Here is a 25761-nt window from a genome sequence, read left to right on the forward strand (position 1 = left end):
TCGTTCAAACAAATCTGTCTCGCCAACTCATCGCGAAACACACTCATCGATTACGAAGAAGAATACGCGTCAGAAAAAAAAAACAAAAATAAATAAACAATCCAACACGCAAAAACCACTCGGATTTGACCCGATGCAAATTTTATCAAACACGTGTTTTTCCACGTCGTGGTTTTGTGATAATAAAACCGACACGTAACCTTACGATACCGCACACGCTGAAACAAATCCCATTAACACACATTAATAAAAAACAAAAAACAACACACACATACACGCACACAGAGATATAAATTTATATCTACGATCTGAATTATTCAACACACATTTGCATGACTTGCATCTTATCGCGCGATATGGGTCAGGTATAAACGTTATCACTCAAGATGCTATCACGAGTTTTGTTTTGTTTTTGTTTTTGCTTTTCTTTTTTTAGCAATAAAAATCTTTCGGAAATTCCACGCGTGCGTCGCGCGTGTTTTGTTGTTTGTGCCGAGAGTGCGAGTACTCTCGCACGTAAAACATTATGCCAAAAGCGTAAATAAATCAAGTAAACTTGCGAGAAAAACGTGCGAGAGCGATTTTGAGCGCTCTGAGAGAGAATCGACAAATCGATCCCGGAGTCGAGTATGACACGGCGAGGAGAAGAGCGCTCGTGGAAAATGGAGTATCTTTCTGTCGGAGATACATACTTGCAGTTTGGGAAAAAAAACGCTTGTGTGTGCGCGAGTGACGGACGTGCACGTGACCGGCGGAGACCACGCGATTTCTCTCTCGCGCCCCTAGAAGAGGGGAAGAAAGCAAACGACAGAAGCGGTTTCGTTGGATTTTCCGGAAGAGATCGCGAGCGTGTGGGAGAGAGGAGGATGTGCAATTTTCGACGACGCGAGCCGCCGTCTCTTTGTTACGACGTCACGCTGCGAGACAGAGAGAGAGAGAAAGAGAAAGAAAGAGAACTCACAGCGGTGGACGGCTATATTTACCGGGAATCGTAAAATCGCTACCGCATACTACGTATGTACATACGCGACAAAGGTTCGTTAGCGCGGCCTGGTGTGCGCGGCTCTCTGTCTTCTTTTTTTTTTATGTCGCACGACGGAGAGAAGCGAAGCGCGGAAAAAGGAACGAATCGTAAACGAGAACACACGTGTGTGTTGGGCGGGCACAAAGCACGTTCAAATTATAATTCCACCGGTTCCAAAAAAAAAAAAAAAAATGATACCGAGTAAGAAATTTGTTATTAAAATGAGAGAAAGATTCGGTTCGCGCCTGTTGCCTCGCGTCTGTTTTTGTCGAACGGAAAAGTTATCAATTCTGACAATTTTACACGTGACATGTCACGATAAACGACAAGGATCTTAGCTTCTGGTTTGAACGACGCGCGAAGAAACAACGTCACGTCAGAGATGGTCAATTATTTGTAGATTCATTCTTGGAAAAAAGTGTGCAATTTTCTTTTACAAGCGCACACATCAATAAAAGCTCCTTTGTACGTATATACCGTAAAAACAAAAAGAAAAAAAACGTTCATACGAGAATGAAAGAATTGCGTTATTTGATTTAATCCGCGCGCGAGTAAAGAAATTTCTGGATTAAAATGTGTGAAAAGCTTAGCGTTTAGATTATAGACACAAAGTGAATCATCGTGAGCGCACGATGTTTCTTATTATTTCGTACTGTATGTTATCGCGATAATAATAGCTTTTATAGGCCGCCGGGACGTTAAGCCGAGGCGCGCGCGCGCGCACACACACACGTGTCGTACGATGATTTTTATTTCCTCCCCCTCCCCCTTCCCGCGTCCCGTTAATTTATTTCCCCGACGAGAGCTCGGCCGCACGTTATTTCCACTCGGGACAATGAATGTTCGTTTCGCGCGAACGTAACGTCGTTATTAATAAGAGCCAAAAGAAAAAAGAAAAAAAATAGCGAGGAAAACTGAGAAAGGTGGAAAAGGCAAAAACCAACGCGGTCGGTTTCGCACAAAACGAACGCAATAAGACGAGAGCGACGTTCCTTTTTTTTCCCCGATTGTTTCATTGAACGCGGCAATTATAAACGCGGCGAATTTTGAAAGAAGAAAGTTTAAAAACCGGTTTTGCGATATTTTACGATGCGCGCGTTTTGAAGGCGCACAATCTCGTTGCGCAAGTCTCTCTCGTGCCGCGATGCATGGCTAATTGCAAGTGCAACGATCTGACACATATTACCGGTGATTCATCAATGACTAACACGAAAAAAAAAAAAAAAACTGATAATTCCTTTAGAAAGACAATAGGTCTCATTTATGTTCGTTTTATAGCGTTCAATATTTACGTTAAAACGACGAGCACGAGGCAACGATTTCTTATCAATTTTACCGTGTGTTGTGTTTTTGACGCGCGTTTTTCCGCTGTTGATTCACCGACGCTCTCGCATTACCGTTGAGTCTTCGAAAAAAAAAAAAAAAAAAAAAAACAGAATCTCGCTCGAAGTCAGTTTCTAAAAACCAAGAAAAAAAATGCCGTACCTCAGCGCGAATTAAACGCGCGGATCTTACAGCGGTCGTATGATATCGGCGCGGAATAAAAAAAAAAAAAAAAAAACCTGCTCTGCGTCCGATGTGTGTACGTGTTCAAACGTCTCTCCCACACCCAAGTGTCTCTCGAGAGACACACACGTGAGACGCACATTGCGCGAAGAAAGCGCAAAACCGGTGCGCGCGGTGTGTGTTACACTTATATACCGGCAATCTCGCCGCTCGCTTGAGCGAAGGGGGCGTAGCTCAGATGGTAGAGCGCTCGCTTAGCATGCGAGAGGTACCGGGATCGATACCCGGCGCCTCCACGTTTCTTTTTTTTTTTTCTTTTTCTTTTTCTTTTTTTTTTTTACTCGAAAGAGATAGGAAGGAAATCGTGCGATGCGCGCGTGGAAAATCGCAATTTTGTCTATAAATATATATATATATATATATATCCTACACTTTATTATTGGACATTCAGAGGATTTTATTGGATATTTATTTCCAATAAATGTGTAACAGGTCTCCGGTGATATACAGGTGGAGAAAAGACAGCGACGTGGTAATACGCGAGCGCGAGAATTACACACGTCTTTCGATGCGATTACGGGACGATCGCGTTATTGGACGATTCGAAAGATTTTCTCGAGAGCGAGAGACAGAGAGAGAGACTCGAATTTCCTGTTACACGCGGAGAGATGAATAAGTGCGCGCACACCGTGTGTTATACGGGAAGTGCAAAATACAGTGCGCGCGCGCGCGCGCGCTCGGTAACGGTATACCGGAGCGGCAATTCCGACGTGATTGCGGGCATCACGTTGTACGCACAGGTGCGCGATTTGATTTCCCGCGGCTATGTGCATCGTACGAACAATACACACTCTCGTCGCGAGAGATCCGCGTGTAATTTTGACGATGCGCGCGAGAAAGCGTTACGATCGTAACGAGAAAAATCATGGTCTCCGGCGCATTATCTCCGCGACTTGTTTCATCGCGCGTCGTATAAGTATATCTCTTATATTATTGACGACGGGGGTCGTCGTCGGAGAAACGAACGACGAGAATAAACGTGCTTCTTATTGGACATTCGCTGACAAAACGAATGAGCGTTATCGCTTCTCCGCTCCGATTGACGAGAGTTGCGTTTGACGCGCGCGATCACCCTCGCGCGGTGTGTGTTGTCACGCGACACCTCTAAAATCGCTCTGTTGTTTCTCATCTACGTCAACTTCGAACGATCGTAACGCTCGCGAGTTTGTAAATTAAGTTGAAATAAATAAAAAAAAAATAATAATAATAATCGCATAAATTACAAATTGTATAAGCAGTTTTCTCCAAAGTCGTAAAACTTTTGTGATTAAGACGTCGCGCCTGCGGTAAATTCTCGTTTAATGTGACACTCGAATTTAAAGCGGGCCGAAGTCGCCTCGCGCGCGACGAACTTTCTGGATGTACGTGACGGCGGTCACGGTGTCATTGCATAATGTTGCCAAGAATTGTGCGAGCGCGAGCTTTGTTCTTCGCGCGGTGTCGTGTTTACGAGCGGGGATGACGGATGGAAAGAAAGATCTCCCGGGCGGAAGATTCCGTCGAGTGATTTGCGATTTGTCCCGACGACTTCGATACACGCGAGATATTCGCGCGATCGACGATAAGTATTTTTTTTTTTTTTTTTTTTTTTTCTAGCTCGCACTTAAGAACGCGGTCTTGAACAATAACTCGTCTGCTTGTTTGCGTAACGCGTAGCAAATTCACGGCTCACGGGTGTCTATATAATCTGTTTACGTGAACGCATCTCGCGCCTCGAAACAGTTTTTAATTGCTGCAGTTCGATAACAAGCCGCGATATCACCTGATACAATATAAATTGCAGATGAGGAAAGGAATAAAGACAGGGAGTCAGCGTTGTGTGTAGTCGCGTTAATCCGGATTTGCATCTGTGCAAATTTGGCGCAAATCCACACGTAATCTCTCCTCTCGCGCGCGCCTCACATTTTTATTTTCGATACTACGATCGAATCCCGCGAACACCTGCGAGAAACATATTTCACTGGAAACAATTGTTTTTATTCGCGTTTCGAAAAAACATTGCCGTCGCCGTGTGCGCAATCTTGAAACGCGGATCTGCCGCGCGCGCGCGCGCGCGCGTGTTGCATCGGAAAAAGAAATAATCTTTCCTCCCGAAATTACGCGGGGAAAAACGCGATAAAGAGACTAGCTCGAGTGACGCAAATCGAAAACGATGCTCGCAATTCGTTTTCGATTCGCGAGCGAGAACAGGGTGTGTCTCGCGAGATATACGATATTGCGACAATATTTTTGTCACTCAATTTCGAATTGAGCAATGACGAATCAAAGTCACGAGAATTCTATTCTCGGGTTACGCCGCCGGAATCTTTGGTAAGAAAAAAAAAAAACAACGCAATTACGAAGCGACACAGACGAGAGATAAAACGTTAGCGACGTTTCCGTGCAAAACATACATAATTGTTGATAAGAAGCGCATTCTCACCGCACACACATTTTAGCGCGATAAACAAGCGCGATTTTCTCGCGTTGAAACGCAACGCGAGAGAGCGCGAACAAACAGTCGACAACACGATCGGCCGCACACGCGAAGAAGAAGAAGAAGAAGAAGAATACGATGTTTCTTATCAGTTATGCATTTGTAATGAGGTAATAACATCAGATATGCGACGAGAGACTGTTTTTTTCTAGAAATCCGCGAGTGTTGCGTAAGACACTCCTGTAAATCATCGAGAGAAGCTTCGCGCGTAACATTACCATCTCGAAACTCGGAGAAAATTTCCGTCGCGGGACGTTCTCTCTCTCTCTGTCTGTGTGTATGCGCGCGGAAAAAAAAAAAAAAAACAAGCGCGCGCGCCTTGCAACTCGATTAACGAACGCCACGGAGTTATCTGCACGTCGCTTCGAGGTTTCCACTCGCGCAATTCGGCACAAACAAGCACCTCGCGCGAGTGCGTAAACAAACTCGAGAGAGAGAGAAAGAGAGAAAGAAGTGAGAGAGAGAAAGAGAGAGAATGGAAACGAGAGATAGAGCGAGAAACTGGAGAAAAAGAGAAGGAAGAATCCGGCGGAGGAGTTTGCGTTGTCAAGTTTTCCGAGCTTTATTTTCGCCGCGCGTCGTCGGGGAGCGAAACTCCTTGGAATTTCACTCGTACCAGTTTCCTTCCCATGACAATGCTCCGCTCCCGGCCGCGCAAAGGGCTGGTTAACGAGAAAACTTGCGTCTTTTCCTTTCCTTCTCCGCCAAAAAGTAGAGAAGGGGAGGAGAAACGGTGTAATGGGATTCGCCAAAAATTCCACGAGTTTCCTGCTGTTTCGTGTACGGGCGAGTTTGCTCGAATTAACACGTCCTTATTTATTACCGTAACACCAGTCCGCAACAAAAGAAACGACTTTGTTCGCGCGCGCGCGCGCGCAATTTCCCAGGCGTTTGTTCGTTCGGGAAATTGTTCGATGGCCGCGACGAGAGCTATATACCGACGAAAATAATTGCGCTAATTTTCCTTCGGGGGATGTAATAAACGTGTAATTCGCAAAAAGCCAATTCGCTTCCCCGCGGGATGTTCCACACCCTTGGACGTCTCTTTAGCTACAATTGTTGAAGATAAATCCAGAGGAGGTCAACGGGCTTGTTTTTCCGAGTGGACAATTACGTGACTAATGAATTCCGCTCTGCAGAATTTTAAATTATTAATTCTCCCTCTCGTTTGAAGTAAATTTTGCTCGCTCGGATTTTTCTTTTTTCTTTTTTCTTTTTTTTTTTTTTTTTATCCTCCACTCTCGGTGCGCAATTTTCAAGATATTCGAAGGATCGAGGCCAAAAACTTCGCGTCGAAGAGAAGAGAAGAGGAGAGAGAAAGAGAGATCTCCGAGATGAGAGAAAGTGGGGGATGAAACCCTCGGCGACGCCCTAAGTAAGTAAAAGTCGGTTCTCGTTCAATCGAGCGACGATCAAATCGCCAGTCGCGACCGACAGAGACTCGCGCGTCAACGAGACGCTGTGTATCGCATCGTAATCGTCGCATTTCTTTCTCCCTCCCCGATGTGCGTGTGTATATATATATATATTCGCCGCTTCCGGGACCGACAACGGCGCGCGGGCATCATCTGCGGGATCAATGGCGAGCTGCCTCGTAACCGCGCTCTCCGTCCGACTTTTATGCGCCGATAAATTAAGGGAAAACTCGCCGGGAAAGAAACGACGAGCTTGCCGAGCGTGTGTGTGCGCGCACGAAAGAGGAGGAGGAGGAGGTAGGGTCGCAAAAGTCGGATACAGATCTCTCCGGTATGTCTTTTACCGAGGAAGCGTGAAGACCGCGGGGTGACGAGGACGTCAGCGGTTGGACGTCGGGTCGTAAAACGACCCGAGCTCTCTCTGTATCTAACAATGTATGTACGCTTTTTTTTTCTCCCCTCGTCTCCACACACACACACGTCGCACACACATGTGCGCGTAAGCTCCCCTCGCCGCGCGCGCGCGCGCGCGCGATCAATGATCTATCGCGATCATGCAGTTGATCCGCGCGGACGAATTTTATATCGCGATAAATTGGTTTGCGCGCGACGAGGGTTTGTGTCTCCCGACGAAAATTAAATCCGGGACCCCGTGCCACGTTTTGTCCTCCTCGTCGAGCTATAAAACCTACCGAATGTTTCTAGGATATTGTTTGTGTGTATATATATATATATATATATATATATATGTAACACACATACATGAGCTCAGACGCGCGCGCGCGTGTGTGCGTCTCACGTTTGTAATCCGGTGTATAACATTAACGACGTGAGAACGAGAACCGTGTTGCCGCGTTAAATCATGAATTCGGTCAAACAATAGCGGCCATAAAGTCGTCGTCGACAAATTTCGTCTAGCTACGGGCTAGAGAGAAATTTATTTTCCAGATCTAATTGCGTAGGAGGCCTTGTACAGATGTCACGATTATACCGGACTTATTAACGAGAGTCTTACTACGTCCCGGCGACGGGACGGGAAGGACGTAAAAGATATATTACGAACGATGGTCGTGAAACTTTGTAAGGACGAGCAATTGTCAAAAAAAAAAAAAAGGCGGAGTAACAGTTGAAAAGAACGCGTTTCGTAAAACGAAATTCGCGCAAAGGTGACATAAGTTTTTCCGCGCGCCGGGTTCCTCCTCTCGCGGGCAATCTCTCGCGACAATCGATCGGGTCGTAAAATCGGATCCTCGCTATAAAAATCCACACGGGTTTCTCAACTCCGATATAAACTCCGCGCGGTATTATTATCCCTAGTCTAGAAATCGTCGTGCGACAGGGACAAATTTACTTTTCCGACAGAGATTATTAGTATATACCTGCGATTTCAGATGGGGGGGAGAGAAGAAACGGAAAAGAAAACAAAAGAAAGGGAATTCGGTGGAAAAACCGGTTGGGTAAAAATCTCGCGTCCCCCCTTCTCGTCACGATGGAGTCAAGCACCTTGAAGTGCGGGTCGAAGAAGACGGACCGGGTGTGTGTGTGTGTGTGATGGTCGCTCATGTGTCAACGGTGTAATAAAGGGATCCCCCCCCTCCCGAGAGAAGGGACGCGCCTGAAATTGTGCGTGAGCTCGTGTGTCGGGGGTAATAACACCCCGGCAGCCAACTTCGCAAGAGGAATTTAATCGGTTCGCTTCGTCGTTCGTTTTTTTTTTCTTTTTTTTTTTTTTTACGGCGCGTAAAAATCGGGAGCTGGGGGAGGGAGAGAGACCGGCGATCGCGCCCCGCGCGATCTCACGCGTTACGCTACCGAATGTAAAACAGCACTTCCCGTCTCGAGGTCGAACGAAGAAAGAGAAACGCGATAAATAAGCTTCATTGTTTTCGACGGGCCTCCTAAATTAGTCCCGTTACGAGCTGAGTGCGTAATAAATTGTCGCTCTTAATGTTTGACGCAAGAACAACGGCGGTTTCGCCGTTAACGTACATTTATACGCTCTCTTAGAGGAGCCACGTTATTAAATACCCCACATTTAAAATCGGGTAGTAAATGTAGAACCACACTTAGGGGGGGAACATTTTCCGGTTACGTGAACGAAACGTGAAAAATGATCGGGCGCGTCGCTAACGCGCGAGTGTCTCGGGCTGATTTTACAGGAGAAAGAGAGTTCGCTTTCTTCGTTTTACGTTACAATTGTTTGTAACACTTGGAGAAATCTCAGATCACTGTTTTATTTAATAAATTATATCACACAGCGATATTAAATACAATTAACGTTTATATTAATGTTTAAGTCGACGCAAAAGTTCCTTTTGGGGATTCATACAAACGTCGAGATTCCACATAACGTGTATGTTATCACACGAATTTTTGAGAAAAAAAATACACTATTTTAATGGAATAACCGGCGGTCTAAAAGTTAACTAGATTCAATATTCTATAGCGTGATACAAATTGACAACAATATTCTTTCTTTTATTTTGAACACACAAAATTATCTCGCGACAAAATAAAACTTATTTTAACCGTCGAAGTTATTCTTTTTACCGTACGTAAAAGAGACGCTAGAAAATATTTCCTTTGTTCTTTCCACACTTAAATATTGATATCCACTGTGACGAGGACAACTTCTTATCTCAGGTTTAAGATTTATAAGTCAATCACTGTCGACGAATGCCAGAACCACTTTGGTATCTTTTTGTTTTTTACTAAAACGCTGACGAAACAGCGCGCGTGAAACTGTTGTAAAAGTTAAATGATCAATGTCAAAATAAACTATCGACCTTCTTGCATTAATTCGAGTCAAGAGAAAGAGACAGAGAGAAAACATCATTTATTACGCGCTCCGGCATTAACATCCTCTTAAGCGCAAAGCAATAAACTACAAAATGTATAACATAAGTAAAAAGAAAAAACAGTAATAAAAACAAAATTGAATTACAAAAACAAATCAAATAAAAACTATTAAGATAGCAAAAATAAAATAATAACGTAATAATAAAAACAAATGAAAACAAAAGAATCGAGAAAAGTTATGATAATGTGAAACATGAGAACGCAAGATAATAAGTTTGATAAACATCACTTGTTCAGAGTGGCAGAAAAGAATGAAATAATACACAGAATTTATACAAAGTAATTACAAGCAGAGAAATAAATAAAAACAAAAACAGAATAAAAAAACTATATGTGCGACTAGCGAGCGTCAAGGTTGTGTTACCATCCGGCAAATAAGAATATAATAAAGACTTAAATAGGTCTAGCGAATTGACAGCACGCTTTCAGAGAGAAAAAGAGAGAGAGAGAGAGAGAGAGAGAGAGAAAAAAAAAGAACAATATTCTTGAGAAAAACGATAGAAAAAAAACGAGTTCTTTCCGCGTCGGCGTCTAAATTGAAAATGAACGAACGTTGCGCGTCCGGACGCGCGCGTACAGCGTGTGATTTCCACATCGGGAGGAAAAAATAAATTCAGTGTCCGATACGATTGCCGAGCAGCCACCCTTCGTTTCCGCTCCTTTGTGCGAGATCGCGTTAAGCGCGGCAGCGCGCGACGCGAGTTTGTCATCGTGCGAGGAGCATAAAGGACGTTTATACCAAGCCCTCGGGCAGGGCGCGGCCCGCAGTCGTCGTGACATGCACATGTTGAAGTACCGCTCCGGGGAGGAACGGCACACGCGGGAAGAATTGACAAGAACATGGGGGGAGAGAGAGAGAGAGAGTGAGAGAGAGAGAACGAAATTTGTTTACAAACGGATAAAACATCCTGCCTGTGGAGTCTGTCACGTCGCTCATATAATGACGTCCGATAAAAATGCAGCAACGCGCACGCTCGATGCCACCTTCTCCACAGAATGAACACGGTATTCCAAGTATGTTCCCGGACAATAATACGAGATGAGGCGAACGAACGAGGACGAATAATTTCGCGCGCGACGTTTCGCGCACATTTCCGACATTTTCGGTCTCTCGAACCGAGAGAGAGGAGAGAGAGAGAAAGCTCCAGCACACTCGCCCGAACGAGTCCGTCCGTACGTTTTCCACAAGTCCCTCTAATTATCTCAACGACTACGATTAAGGACAGTTAACCACAGACGCGCCCGGCCCTCGATTCCCTTCGAGTACGTTTCTGGTCGTCAAACAATGAGCGAGTATTACACGATTGCGGGGAAGGAGAAGGACATATCGCTCTCTCTTTCTCTCTCTCTCTCTGTCTTCGCCGGAATAGTCATTCGGTTTCTCTCTTCGAGAGAAACATGTTTAATTAAGCAAAAGTACGCAGTAATTAAGGACTCGACTTCTGGAGGGACTGTTGCGAAATTAAATCTTCAATTAAAAATCTATTTTAAAATAATGAAAGCTACACACACACACACACACACACGGCGCTCTTTACTGTTTTTATATCCGCGTCACTCTCGCAACGTGTTACATAAAAATTCTCCTCTCTCTCCTTCACTTCGATAATCTCTTCTTAATTCGGAAATAATAATCGCTACATCGAACAAGTTCGCTGCCGCATTTTGCAAATACGCGCGCGCGCGCGCGCGTGTGAACTAGTTTTTAAATAATTTGCGAAAAATAGGAAGCTAAGCGCGACCTAACAAGCAGAATCGAATCAGTGTGTTTATGGTTTTTTTAATACATATTCATGAAACTCGAGACACGCCATTCAAGCAAACGTATTACTGTGCAGCGAGCGATTATTTATCGGACGCGATACGTGATTTTGTGTAGAGAGAGAGAGAGAAAGAGAGAAGAGAGAGAGTGAAAGCGGCGAAATCATTGTCGACAATCGGTAAACAACAAGCCCGGTTTATCGGTGGTCTGATGCAACGCGGAAGCACGTTTCATCAGCCGTTTCAAATAGAGCGTACGACAGAGCGTAGATTACTCGGTAATTGCGGAGTTTCTTTTTTTTTTTTTTTTTTCACTGAAAGTCACAGATAATGATCCGCCGACCCCGGCCGAAGAGGAGACACCCTCCGAAGTCCCATTGTTCTTACGAGCTGACGGTGACTCACCGCGGAGAGTATATCGACGATAAGAAGGAATTAAATCTCCTTGCGCGATAAAAAGTTCGCGTAGATCACGATGGCTTCCAACCCCCCCGCACGCGCGTGTTTGCGGAAAGCTGCAACTCCGTCAGAGAGAAAGAGGGAGGGAGGGAAGGAAGAAAGAAAGAACCACCCGGTAATGACAGAATCGATTTTCCTTCGCGCTAACTTTTTTCCACGTATTTTTTAATTTTTTTTTTTAATTTTTTTTAGTCCTTGCGTTAAATATCCGTACGGAAAAAAATTGAAGCACAAAGTGATCGCGCTGTAAATAATTTTTCCAACAAGCGGAGGAGAAGATAAAATTGCGTGTTTTGAAAGCTTCTACATAAAAAAAAAAAAAGAAAAAAAAAAGAAAAAATGTTATATAAAAGAGAAGAAGGTAACATTTTTTCTCGAGAGTTCAATGAATTCCCGGCAACTCTTTCCTAACGGCGGGGAACGGTTTGTGTATCAAAGAAACTCGATACTTTCGAAAGATCAAGAGATCTATTCAAAACCCTTTTCGTTCATGCATAATGCATAAAGCCAAAATATCCGTGTATTTATATCTTGTATTTACGAGATGTATGGAATAAATATGATGTACAATGTCGCGTTTTTTTTTCTCTCGCTCTCTCTCTATAACGTTACCTTCCGATCCAAATTATTGTGCACTTATCTCGACAAAGTTATTTATTCCGTCGTTTCTTCGATAATGCGAAGGAAGATATAACGAGATGAATGTCACAAATCACTGCGCGGTCGTAAAAGAAAATAACTTCTATATCTTTCTTCCGTATCTCTTTTCGTTAAACGCAGAACACAACCCCAAGTGTGTGTGTGTGTGTGTGTGTTCCCCGCACCGAAACTATAATCCATAAAACCCCGAGGAAAATTGTAATCATTAGACGGATCTTCTTCCCCCTCCCCCCGCGTGTTGCCTCTCCCGCTTTTTTTTCAAGCATCCTTCAAAATCTCACTCGTCCACCTTCGTACCTGCCGCGTTCGGGTTTCAACACAGAGAGACCGGAGTTGTTTGTTTGTTTTTTTTTTTTTTTTTTTATTTTCCCCACGAAAAAATGTAAAACCAGTAGCCAGCTACCTTGAAAAGCAGCTCGTAAGTTGGGCTTATGAATAAAATTCATAAATCATTTATGTGAGGAGAGAAAATACGTGTCGAATCGCGATCCCGAAATATTCTTTTTTGAACGTTTATTAGACGTTTAGACGCCGGAAAAAACAGTGTCGACAGTTTTCAGTGTCAACGTTTTGTTTTCATCGCTCGGCTCGAGCTGATGCCTCGAGACGTTTTACGCGATACGCTTACACGCTTATGTAAATTTATGAGCAACAAGTTTAAAACGTTTTTGCTTAGGCGGAATGAATCTACTTAGTGCCCATTACCGCGATAATGTAATCTCTTGTTCGCGGGAACGAAACGAGAGAGAGAGAGAGAGAGAGAGAGAGAGAGAGAGAGAAAGAAAGAAAGAAAGAGAAAGAGAGAGCAAAAAAAACAAGACGGAGAACGATCAAAATCGAATTAACTGCGACGTTGTTTATCGTCGACGTGGCGCGACTGATAATCAACAAAAAAAAAAAACGGTTATTTTCGGCGATTAAAAAGAAAAAAGAAACGCGAAAAAAACGACAAGTTTGCGCGCACAATCGTTCCCGTGTGAGGCGCGAGAAGCCATATCGAATTAAACGTCCGAATAATGATTTAAGCTAAACGCGCGCGTTGTAAACTCGTTAAATTCGCACAGACGGACTATAACGCTAATTAAATGGAGAATTACGCTGCGCGCGCCTGGCTACTACGTACCTAACGTACATATATATAATGTATGTATGTGTGCGCGCGCGCGGTGTAGCTGCGTGTGCACCGGCTGCACTCACATGAAACAAAGAGCCTCTGTTGCGCGGACCGGTAGCGTAGCCATGAATTCTGATTATGAGCGGGGGAGAAGATGATGAAGTCACTCGGCACAAAACCGGTCTTCTCGGCGCCCGGCGCAGCTTAAAAACTCCGGACTGCAAATCCTCGCCTCGGAAAACATCAGAAAATTAACAGGGTTTATTTCATTCACGGATTGCGCGCGCAAGAACGCGTTTTTTTTTTTTTTTTAAAAAACAAAACAAATTGCCGTCGCGCTCCGAGTCGCGATAAAACAATGGACGAAAAGTGGATGTCGTTAAAAAAAATTCTATTTTTGACGCGCAAAACTTGGCGTGACGATGATAACGTAATACACATTTGGCGATAAGTCGGCAAATGGATGTAATTGTTGGTATAATTATTGGGCGGTAATTGCTCGACTAATGGGATTGCGTAATAAGAGGATATATACTCTCGTGATCGCGGCTCACGTGATTCGAGAGAAAAATAAAAAATACGAGCGCGCGATGCGTTTTGGAGAAAAAAAAAAAAAAAAAGAAAACTACTTTCCAGATCCGCAGACGCGTAAAAAATGTCAATCAGTATAAACGACGATCAAATACGCCGATATTTCACAAATATGACAATGTTATATTTTTCAATAAAGTAAAAAAAAAGACTCGCAAATACGAGCGAATAGAACATTTCAGATCATATGTTTCGATCTAAAATGTTTCGATTCTTCTTCATCAGCTACAATATAAAATAGAAAGATAACAACAAATAAAAAGTGTATACTAATGAAAATTTGAAAAAATTATCTCTTATACAAATAATTATGTACACACCTTGTTGTAATGGCAAGTCATCGACCGCTCCGCGGTAAAAAAAAAATTATTCGCTATTTTGCAATTTGCTGCGGAGAAAACCTCAAGCTCTCTCTCTCTTTGCCGGAGAGAACTCGAAATATAACAAATAATAATTGACGGATCCTGTTGACGGCGGGACTTTGCTCAGGTATATTGGAGTCCCGAGCGCGTAAGCGGGCAGAGAACCTTCCACGTCGTATTCAGCCAACCCTCTTGCTCTCCACAAGCTAATTTTCTCTCCAACCGTCTTGGAAAATTCCACAAGTCTTTTTATGCGCGAAGAATGGGAAATGGGTAGAAGCCCTCTTTAGAGACGGTACCCTTCTTTTTTTTTTTTTTCACAACGTACTCTTGCATTAAATTTAATTCAGGCTCCTTTCCGCGCGAAAGATCCCGAGTGTATAAAGAAAATGTTGAGATTCGCAAGATATATGCTCGTGCGACAAAAATTCTTGAATTTTGCGGCGCGCGACGAGACGAGAAGAGAGTAAAAGCGTCATCTCGATTTCGCCAACAAACAAAACTATCACCTTCGCCTGACACTACCAGAGAACAAGAGAAGATAGTCGGTCTTTTCTCCCGTCGCAAAGCTCGAGAAGATACACACGGTGTCGTCGCGCGCCGGAAAAATAATTAATAGCTCGAAGCGAGTTTTCATTTCATTTCGCACCGGCTGTTACACATGGGGGGACACGATCGCCGCGCGAAGGTTTCCCTCGTTAATAGCGGAAGCGTCACAAGTCGATTAATCTTGCTTGTAATACCGCGACGACACTTCCTGCGCTGTCCGTCGATTTACAGCTTTCATTGTGCGTCGAATGTGTCGCGGATCCTAACCGGACGATTCGATCAGCCAGATGATTCGCGCGAGAGAAATTCGCGTCTGTGTGTAAACATGTGTGTGTGTGTGTACCGATTTAACAAAGCGATCCACAGATAAAAAGTCATACACAGATGGCAAGAAAATGACTTCTTCGTGTTCGATTAAATAGAAAAAAGACGAGACCGAGGCGAGAGAGAGAGAGAGAGAGAGAGAGAGAGAGAAAGAGAGAGAGAGAGATGTTTTCCGTCGTTATTCGATTAGTCAAGGTTCGTTCGAGCGTAAACGAGAAACAGATAAAAGAGCGACACTTGAAATACGGTTGAGCCGAGCAAACGTGATTATACAATAGCTGATTGAAATTCTTTTTTTTTTTCCTCTCCCGTGCGTCCCTCCTCCCCTCCTTCCTTCCTGTGCGTCACGCACGCCTCGATATTATAGGCGTAAAAAACAAAACAAAAAAAAAAAAAAAAGAATAAAGAGGTGAGCTAATTTCACGAGTATCTCCACTTGTTTTACAAAATGCGCAGGCGCACGGTCGTAAACAAGAGGACTCGGGAGAGTGAGAATTTGTGGCCGCGGAACTCGTTAATTCCGTCAAATCTACAATGCCAGTTTATATAATGCGCATTTGCATACAACCGAGGCGGAACACACGCGAGTTATTTCGAGTTGAGCGAATCGCCGCGGCTCGTGATAGAGAGAGAGAGAGAGAGAAAGAAAGAGAGAGAGAGAGAGAGAGATTTGACCGACTCGGAAAACATCGGATCGCCGATCGATAACGTATCAGCATGACGGAATATTTGCTTCTCATTAGAACCCATACTCACGCGAAACACGCGTGTACATTAACGCGCGCGCGGACTCTGCTTTATCTGATTTTTAGCGTCTATAGGTAAGCAGTTCGCACCAGTATAAACACTTGTCGCGCTCGCGAGAGAATCTAAGGTGAGAATTGTGAGTCGAAAAAGACGTTGCGGTATAAGGATGCTTATCTAATTTTTCGAGACGAAAGTTCAATACACTATTTGTCGCTCTGCGACGCGCGCGGTGTCAAGTCATCGGAGAAGAACATACGAGCGATAATAGGAGATTCAACTGTCTGGAGATAAAAGAAATTTCAACGGGTTTTTGTCACGAATTTTTCTATTTCTAGCTTATGAGGCAAAAGCCTCGATGTATGGGAATAAAAAAAATTGTAACATGTAAGATCTACAACAAAATTTTCTCTTTCTCTCTCTCTCTCTCTCTTTCTCTATTTGTACGTAACCTAGCGAGATATTTTAACGAGTTCCAAGAAAATAAAAATCATTACACAGCGTTGTTGAAGAAAAGCAAGTCCAGGATCAGGTGGTAAAGCTCCGGATGCTCGGAAAGCTCCAGCGGTATAAAAAAAACCACTGCAAACTTACGGTTCGTGTTACCGACGTCTAGACGTCTAGGCCATTAGTAGATTGAATCGATACAAACCTATCTCTCTCTCTCTCTCGACGCGATATTATCCGATTATCCGATCCCGATAAGCAACGCGATTTCTGATAAAAAAAAAAAAAAAAGAAAAAGAAGCCAGCGCAGCGCTCGAATCGTATTTCTGCGTAACGCGCGTGATTCTATTTTGCGTCCCAAGTCAAATTTTAATTTTAATCTCTCATTTCGTCTTCTCGAAAACAAGATCGTAAATTAGGCTGATTTTGTTGGACTTTTTTTTGTTGATTTTCCTACACTCGGTTTTTAAAAACACACGAAAAGAAAACAAGTTTTGTTTGAGATTACCAAAATTTGGTTTTTTGGAACACTTTTTATTTGGTTTGATTTGCCAAATTTTTGTTATTCCAACAAAAACTGTTTTTCCCAGTGTACATGAACGTCATGCGAAAACGATACTACACTCGATGAATTTCTCAATAATTGCTTTCCGAGAAAGAAATCAACATTGACAGAAATCAAGACGGACGTCATCACGTTTACGCAAGCGTGTCTGACAAGAGATATTCGCGCCCGGAGCACGCTACTTATTGTCGCAGCGGATGAAAAGCGGAAAAAAAATTCAGCGCGTCATCCGTGCCGGCGATATATAATTTAATACGTCGAGCGAAGGCCGAGCGAGATAATCGAGTCCGGCGCGGCGATAATCACAGCGTGTGTGTATATAATAATATTCTCTACGAGCGCGCACAAATAAATCGCCAAAAAGAAGTCGCCGCCCGCGATCTGAACTTTGAAACGTTCAACCAGCCGTGCTTCGATTCACGAACGTTCGTAAAAAAAAAAAATCCACTCGCGCGTTTTCAGGTCTTCGCGGCGACAAGTGGACGCGCACTCGCGTCAAAAGTGTCTTCGACAACGCGCAAAGAGAGAGAGAGAAAGAATTTTCGAGAAAGAAACATCGTAAGACGTCTTCGGCAACAATGCAACGAGGAATATTTATACATCTGCCGCGAAGAAAATCCTCGCGGGATTTCTTCGTAAACGCCACGCCGACGACAGCCATCTGCCGCTTGTATTTCACCGCGAATTTGTGTGATGCTTTGCCCCCTCGCCCTTGCGTTATTGCCTCTCTCGACAGTGTTTCTCTCGACTTGATATGCACGTATACAGTGTTAACACGTATACATACGCACATACGTACGTATATAATTCGCACCAACACTCGCCACCACGTGCGCGCATATATATTTTGCGGCTTTCATGAGGAGAAACAGAGAAAGAGATTGAGAGAGAGAGAGAGAGAGGTAAGTTTATTCTCTATTTATTCAGGCCGACGTTCCCGCATCGCGTTGTTTAAATAACGTTTACCATAATTACATCACGCGCATTCTGCGCTTCCTCCATAAAAGACGCATTTAATACATCCGGCGAAAAGTAAAATTGTTGTTTCTCTCCCGGGACGACGAGAAGGCAACGACGAGATGCGCGAATAATTGAAAGAAAAATAAATAAATTTCGCGCGAGTATATTATTAATTAAATTTCGTATTGACGGGCCAGCGCGAATTAAAAAAAAAGCTGACATTCGTCATAGCGCGCGCGCGCGCGAAGATCGTCGCGAGAAAGTCATCGATCGTTCGCGCGAGGAATCTCTCTTCTCGAGATCGCTTTTTGATCGCATGCGCATTCGATCACATCTCCGATATACGCGATCGTGCATACGTTACGCGTTCGCTCGGCTGCGAAATTAGCTCTACTCTGTATTGCGCGCGCGGATCTGTTCCGCGTTAACCATCGCGCGCGCGCTCCGGGCGCGTCGTTGCGATGATTTGCAGCCGAACGAGAATCCTCTCTCGAGAGGCAGCTGTCATTTTGAGCGCTCGAAGGCGCTCGAGATGATCGCGGCGGACTACATCCGAGAGAGAGATATTGAGAGCCGACGCGCGCAATATCCATACATCGTCGTCGGATGGAATAGATATCGTCCCACGGTGCGATCCCCGTATATCCAAAGTCGGTTAACGCTTATCCACTCGCATAACGGAAAAGTGTTCTTTTTACGGCGAAGTTTCAACATCGCGTTTTTTTCTTTCTTTTTTTTTTTTTTTTTTTTGTTGCCTCGACGATACGACACCGGACTTTTTATCCGAGCACATCTTAATCCCAACCACATGTCTCCGCCTGAACAACGAAGAGTTGACGCTGCCCGATTTTTTTTTTTTTTTTTTTTTTTTTTTTTTGTTGCCTCGACGATACGACACCGGACTTTTTATCCGAGCACATCTTAATCCCAACCACATGTCTCCGCCTGAACAACGAAGAGTTGACGCTGCCCGATTTTGTTTTTGTATATAAGATAATAAAAACGAAACAAACTTACGTGCAAGGAAATCTTGTATTTTTATCTTTTTACTTGAGAGATAAAACTGTATTTATTTAGAGATTTTTATCGAGCAATTGTCTCGTGACAAACTCTTCCTTCTTCGAAATGAAAAAGACACGACCCGCAAGTTTTTTATATTTATATATATATATATACATATATTGATTTTATCGAGCAAGACAAGACTCTTTTCTAAGGTTCCCATTTTGATATTTTATATACATATATATATATTATATATATATGTACACAATATATTGTTATATACATGTACAATATGTACATATATACCCTCACAAAGCGAAATCTTCCGATACTACACATTTTCAATTTCGAAACTTCGTATTGGCGTTGTCACTCGCAATATACGATTGCTACGTGAAATGTCGAAAATTGGAGCGAACGATAGTCGAGAAACCTTTCACGTTCGTTCAGTGTATTTCGACAAGCGGGAAATATTTGTCACCGTTTTATATATGGTTTATGAGACGAGGATATAGGTTCGTTTCGCATAAAACTTTTTTATCCTCCGTTCGTACGAAATGATCTTTATTCGGTTTCTTTTTTTTTTTTTTTTTCTAGCGCTTGTGTGTACCTAAATGTTACGAACGTAATTAATTCGAATTCGGATACCGAATAATCGGTTCAATCAATTCGCTGTATAAATTTATAAATAAAATGATAAAACTTTGTATAAAAAAAATCTTATACAAACTGTGTATAAAATTTTTTCAAATATATTCAAAATTTATCTCTTCTCCAAACTTATTGATAAGAACCATCTCGGTTGCCATGTACGCAAACAAGCTTAGAATCAAGAAGGCGATCTCATCGTCGCGCTCCGCGCCAAAGAAATTTTCGAGTCTCGATGAAAATTTCTTCCTCGCCGCACGAGAGAGATACACGGAAGATTGCCGTAAGTTCTCAAGAGTACCGGCGCGCGAAAGCAAGTACCTTATACGGTATCGGAAAAATACTTTGCGCAAATATACACCGAGTAGTCGTAGTGGTAGTGGTGGTAGTTCGAAAAACCTGGCGCGCGCGTATGTCCCTGACGTGTCGTCGATTTTAAACTGAGTGCACGCTCGAGAGAATTTTACTTCCAAGAGCGAGTCTCAATAATGAGAGAGAATCTCCAAGAGACAAGAAAAGAAAGAGAGACGAGAAAAGAAAAGAAGAAGAATCCCGCGCTTTTCACGGCTCATCATCGAGTAGTTTTATTATCCGGAGATATAATTAAATTTCTGCTTATAGGAATAAGCGGCTTTGAAAGCGTTTTTTTCGAAGAATAAAAAGTTTTCTTTTACACCAGAGATCTTCGGGAGAGAAAATGAAACTTGAAATTAATTTTGTTTCAATCGTTAGAATTCATTTCTCGAATATTATTAAGAACAATGTGTGACGATAAATTTGCGAAAATCGAATAGACATCTGTTTGGTTTTTGAGATTTTAACGGCTAGTGGGTCGTCAATGTTCATTCTTTGAATTTTAAGTAGCTTTTACCCAAACACATTTTTTCATGGTAGATAAAAACCAACTCACGCTACCAGGATTTCAGTAGCCGAACGAGAACCGGTCTGCCAGAAACGTTCGAGTTTTTCGCTCAAATTGAGTTTTAGATACCTCGCAACCGACCTAAAAAAAAAAAAAAATCCTAAGGTGTTAGATAGAATTCGAGAAACCTTTAAGGTTCGCAGTCTCCCCGAGATCACGAGATCGTCGGGCCGATTCGAATAAACATCACGGGTTATCGTTGATGGCGGTATCTCGAACAATCGTCGAGATATCCTCGATCGCAGCAATACGATAAAAAAAAAAAAAAAAAAAAAAAAAACCATCGCCTCTCGTCATTTCAATATTCATCGCGCGACGTTTTCGGAAACGGAGCGAGTTACCGGAAGAGGGAACTTCGATTGAGTTCGAGGAGATTGATCAAAGAAAATCGCGAAACGACGCGTGAGAAATAAAACGCGGAACAACGACGAAAACGGACGTGTCAAATCGGACGTGTCAAAAAACGATACGGCCAATATTCGGCGTTAAAACCGTACATCAACACGTCAATTTAACTTGCGTTCCTTGTCGTGTGTCACATTATATTATACCGAACGGCCTTTTGCGCAAAAGCGCTCGACACAACAATCACGAAAATTGACCGACTGATTTATGTGCTCGGCTCACTGAAATCGGAGTGTGTATTTGAACTGATCCAGAATCCTAAGCCAAGAGTGATGGGCAAAATCATGCGTCGGGTGATCTGTATTAGATCATTGGAAACTTGAGACGAAACAACAACCGTCGGAGTTGATGGCTCGCAGCACCAGCGAGCAATCGCGATAAGTAACGTGTTCCCGTAACAACCTAATTTTTGACGTATGTTAAATATTAAGAATGTTTTGTACGTACAACCGTAGCAAAAAGTAGCTGAAATTCGATTTTGACGAATATATGCTTCTCTTGTGTAACTTGAGTAATAAAAATTACGCATAATCCTATCGTTATTCATAATTAGAGTGCAGAAATTCAATTTTTTAGGTTTTATTTTTTTACTTTTTTTTTTACACACTAGCACAACACAAGCGCGCGCTACGCGAACGCTATTGTTATTTTTATTTAACGTGTTGTCAGTGAACACAATCTGTCACCGCGATGACAGATAGTATATACGTCTTATAAACCATATAATACACATATGAGAAATGTCAGAAATAACGCATGAAAATCAAACTCAAAAAATAGTGAGAGAGAAGTGGAAAAACAACACGTGACTAAAGTCGCGTGACAGGAAAAAGGGTACAAAAAAGAATATTATATATATTATATGTAATATTCTATATCTATATATAATACACACACATACACATATATGTATATATATATACCGTAATCACGACCGAAGTCAGTAACACCGCCGCAGTTGCGCGGCCGAGGTCAGTGACTCTACCGCAGTCGCGCGACCGAGGTCATTGACCCCGCCGCGATCGCGCGACCGAGGTCAGTGACCCCCCCCACCAAGGCCGCGCGGCCGAGGTCAGTGCCCCGCCAAGGCCGCGCGACCGAGGTCAGTGATCTTACGGTAGTATGTATATAATATATATAATATATAATATAAAGTATAACATTATATAAATATATAATAAATTATATGTATAATATATATTATATATATATCTAATATATTATTTATATCATGTATATTATTTAATGTTATGTATAATATACATTACAGTCACATTACCTTAGTCACGTGTTGTTTTTCTACTCTTTCCTGTCATGTGACGCGTTTAATTTAACAAAGTTTTGTTGTTTCGTAAAATTTGCTTCGCGTATCTGTTGTTCAAAATTCTATGCAAAATTCGAACTATGTGTGTGTGTGTGTGTGTAATATAACACGCTCGAAGATGAATGTGACGCAACCGCTTTTACGAAATGCAGATTCCAAAACGGAGGGAAGTTGTTGGCTGGCTCGTGCCCTACAAACGCTATGCCGAATTTAGGTTACGCCAAGTATGATAAAAGAAAGTGCCGTTTGCCAACGGGGAGTTTATGTCATAAATCGCGCGCGCGGGGTTATTCGTCCGAACACAGAGAAAACGTCCTTGGCGATGCGCACAATGCGCAAACGGTCTCTCGTTGCAATTACATCGAGAAACGGGATTACGTAAAATGAGAGTTTGGCCGCCCTCAGCTTGACCTCGGCATCAAATGGGGGAAAGAAGTGTGTGCGCGCGCGAGAAAGAAGACGAAATAACCGGCGAGCGCGCGAAGAGGCGAAGCCTCTCTCGCGTACGGGAGAAAGGTTCTTTTAAAACGGAAAAATAACTAAAGAGCTGATGTAACACAAAAGGAATAACAAGCGCGAAAGGAAAAACCAGAACCTAAATGCGGGAGTGTGCTCAGACAAGAACGAAATAAAAAATTAAAAAGAAAAAAAAAGATAAATATATTGTATTCGAGATTACAAAATGTGACTTGCAAGTTAAAAATAAGAAAAATACAGAGTCGAGCGTGATGTACAAATAAAGGCGGATGGAAAGAGAACTCGAGAGCTTCAAGAGCCAGAGGGGAAGTGAGGGCGGAAAAAAGGAACGCGCGAGAAGAGGGAGGAGGAGGAAAACTCCAAGAGAGACGTTGAGGAAAGAGAGTCGACGATGCAGACGTCGGAATAAGGAAGACAAAGACGAGTACAGCCGGGGAGGGGAAGGGAAAAAGAGAGAGAGGGACGAGAGACGAAGGGGGGAGGGGGGAAGGAAACTGAGGCGAGAAGAGAGGGGGATTCGTATGGCTGCTGGCACCAGGCAGTCTACTCCGCTCACCTCGATATTCCCTCGAGCAATGCCAGCCTCTGTCGGAGAGCCCCAAGATTGCTCGGTACTTGACTCACGATCGCGTGCGAATGCTCACGAACGCGCACGTACCTACACACACACACACCCATATACTCGCGCTAAGTCGACGACGAGCGGGGTGCGCGCGCGAGTGTGAACATCAAAAAGTACTCGAGGACTCGCGCGATGGCGCGAATTTTATTAAATGACGCGAGAGTTGAGCCGAAAATTCTTTCATTTACTTTGACAAACGTACCTCGCGCGAATCCGCGTTCGAGCGAGGTTTTTTTAATAATAAAAAGTTACGCCAAGAATGAGAGAGAAAGAAGAAACGAGAGCGGGGAAACGCTCCTTTATTCTCCGAACGATCGTTAACGCTAAGCAGAAGAAGAACAACGTGCGCGTTGGGAATCGCGGAATTAAATAGAAATATAGTATCTTTCGTTCGGCCGGAACGGGAGTAGTTAACGTTTTACGCGCGACGACTTTGAATCTTGCCACGGCTCATAAAGTCTCTTTCTTTCTTTCTCTCTTTTTCTCTCTCTCTCTCTCTTTTTTCGCTCCCCCGTCGCAGACCTCGGGGAGATGCAGGTGTCGCCGGAAGCCGTTTTACGAGCCGGCAGGAAAACGTAAATCGGAATACGAGCTTCGAGTTACGAATCCGAGAAAACGGGGCGTTGGTAGGATTTTGAACGGCCATTCGTTCGCTCTTCTCTGATGTAACGTGACTGCACGTAGCGGCAACAAAAAAGAACTTCGAGAGCAAGTTGGATTATTAATTCTCTCCTGATCGCGCTCAAATTTTGTTTTTTTTTTTTATATTAACTTCTCTTTCTTTCGTGTGTAAAAAATAAATTTTACAAAAGAACAATTGAGAGAAAAATCGATGTAGATCGAATAAATTTCATTCGTTCTGATATTGCGCATCTGCGCTCGACTCTCACGACCTTATTCTTTCCGAGATTAAGACGCGTAATTGAATTGTAATAAAAGTAAAAAACTCTTTCGTTCTCTCTCGATTCGAATTCATTCACCGCTCAAATGTTTTTGATGTTAACTTCTCTTTCTCTTTCGCGCAAAAAAATTAAACTTTAATAAAAGCAGTTGAGGCGAAAATCGAAGTAAGTCAAATAAACTTTACTCGTTTTTTTAATAATGCGCATCGACATCTGCTTTCGACTCTCACGGCCTTCTGTGTTCTTTTCGAGAGTTTTTAAGAGAATAATTAAGACAAAATTAACGAACTCTTCTCTCGTTAACGTATCTTTTATCTTAATAACTCGAAGTTTAGGATAAAATTCACGAGAGAATTCTCTCTTTCGTAACGAAAATTACGACGTGTCGATTTTACGATCGCGACATTGATTCGAATGCAATTCTACGAGAGAACCATCGCGCGCGCGCGCGAGCTCCTGAATGCGTCTAATCGCCGGGAGTGTCTTCTGGGAATAGCTCGGATGCATTTAAATGCCCGCGCAAATAAGCAGTCTCTCTCTCGTTTATTGAATACTGATTGCCGACCGATACGATACCCACACTCGGACACCCATGATCCTTGTAACGTTGTTACACAATACGTGGGCGTCTTCGGTTTACCTTTAATTAGACGAGTTGTTTACGCGCGCGATCACGAAGCCGCGAGACCCCGCGTGGGAATTGTCTATTAAATTGCGAAATTCGTGTTTCTCTCCTCGTTAACCACACCAGATACACACCAGAGAGGAGTAGCTTGATAATTTAGCGCAAAACTTTGAACATTTCTTCAAAATAACACATATACAAAGTGAAAAATCGCATTTTTCCTTCCCTTATACCTCGCGTTAGAATTCACGAGACGCAAATATTGATCATTCCTTCCGGAGTTATTGATTCAGTTTGAGTTCCTTTTAAAGAAAGAGAGATAAAAAAAAAAAAAAACTCTGTGTCGAGAGAAGCGGAGCGGATAATATCAGCGGATCTCTGATATGTAGCTATTCTTTGTCTACTCTATATATGTACATATGTATATTACGTACACACAGTCTGTCAAAGAAGTACGCGACGAGTTCAATTTACCGACAAATTTATTACATATAGAAAAATTATATGTATAATAAATTATATATTTATATACTAACTCTTCGAGGACAGACATGGGTCTCCCAGACCCACTCAAAAATTGCGCATCAACGTCTTTAATAAAAATTAGTTTTTTTTTTTTTTTAACGCTTATATCTTCGAAACTACTAAAGATTTTGATAAATATTTACACAAACGGAGCATCCTCGGAGGTCAATGACTTTAACATATGTTGTCAAGGACACCTTCTGAACAGCAATCAAAAGGTTTGAGCCGTCGCTCGTTGTTTGTTAAAAAGTTATAAACAAAAAAAGATTTTTTCCATTTGTTTTTGTTTCTTTACACAGAATTGTTCAAACTTTCGATTAACAAAAATAAAATTGACAAAATATTGATATTTCGCAAAGTCGCGTGGGTCTCACAGACCCAGTCTGTCCACGAAGAGTTAATATGTCTCGTGATTGGTTTCGATGAATCC

The 25761-nt window shown here is 42.8% G+C and overlaps 1 protein-coding gene and 1 non-coding gene across 5 annotated transcripts in view; one reads left to right on the forward strand and one right to left on the reverse strand.

Moving 5' to 3' along the window:
- The window catches only part of LOC109859330 (sestrin homolog), a 171636-nt gene that overhangs the window by 43650 nt on the left and 102225 nt on the right, over positions 1-25761 (reverse strand). The window lies entirely within an intron of this gene.
- Trnaa-agc lies at positions 2754-2826 on the forward strand. Its single transcript has one exon. It is a non-coding gene; the product is annotated as a tRNA-Ala (tRNA).

This window comes from Pseudomyrmex gracilis, unplaced genomic scaffold (genome assembly GCF_002006095.1).
Source record: "Pseudomyrmex gracilis isolate BER0280 unplaced genomic scaffold, ASM200609v1 scaffold_7, whole genome shotgun sequence".
NCBI lineage: Eukaryota > Metazoa > Arthropoda > Insecta > Hymenoptera > Formicidae > Pseudomyrmex > Pseudomyrmex gracilis.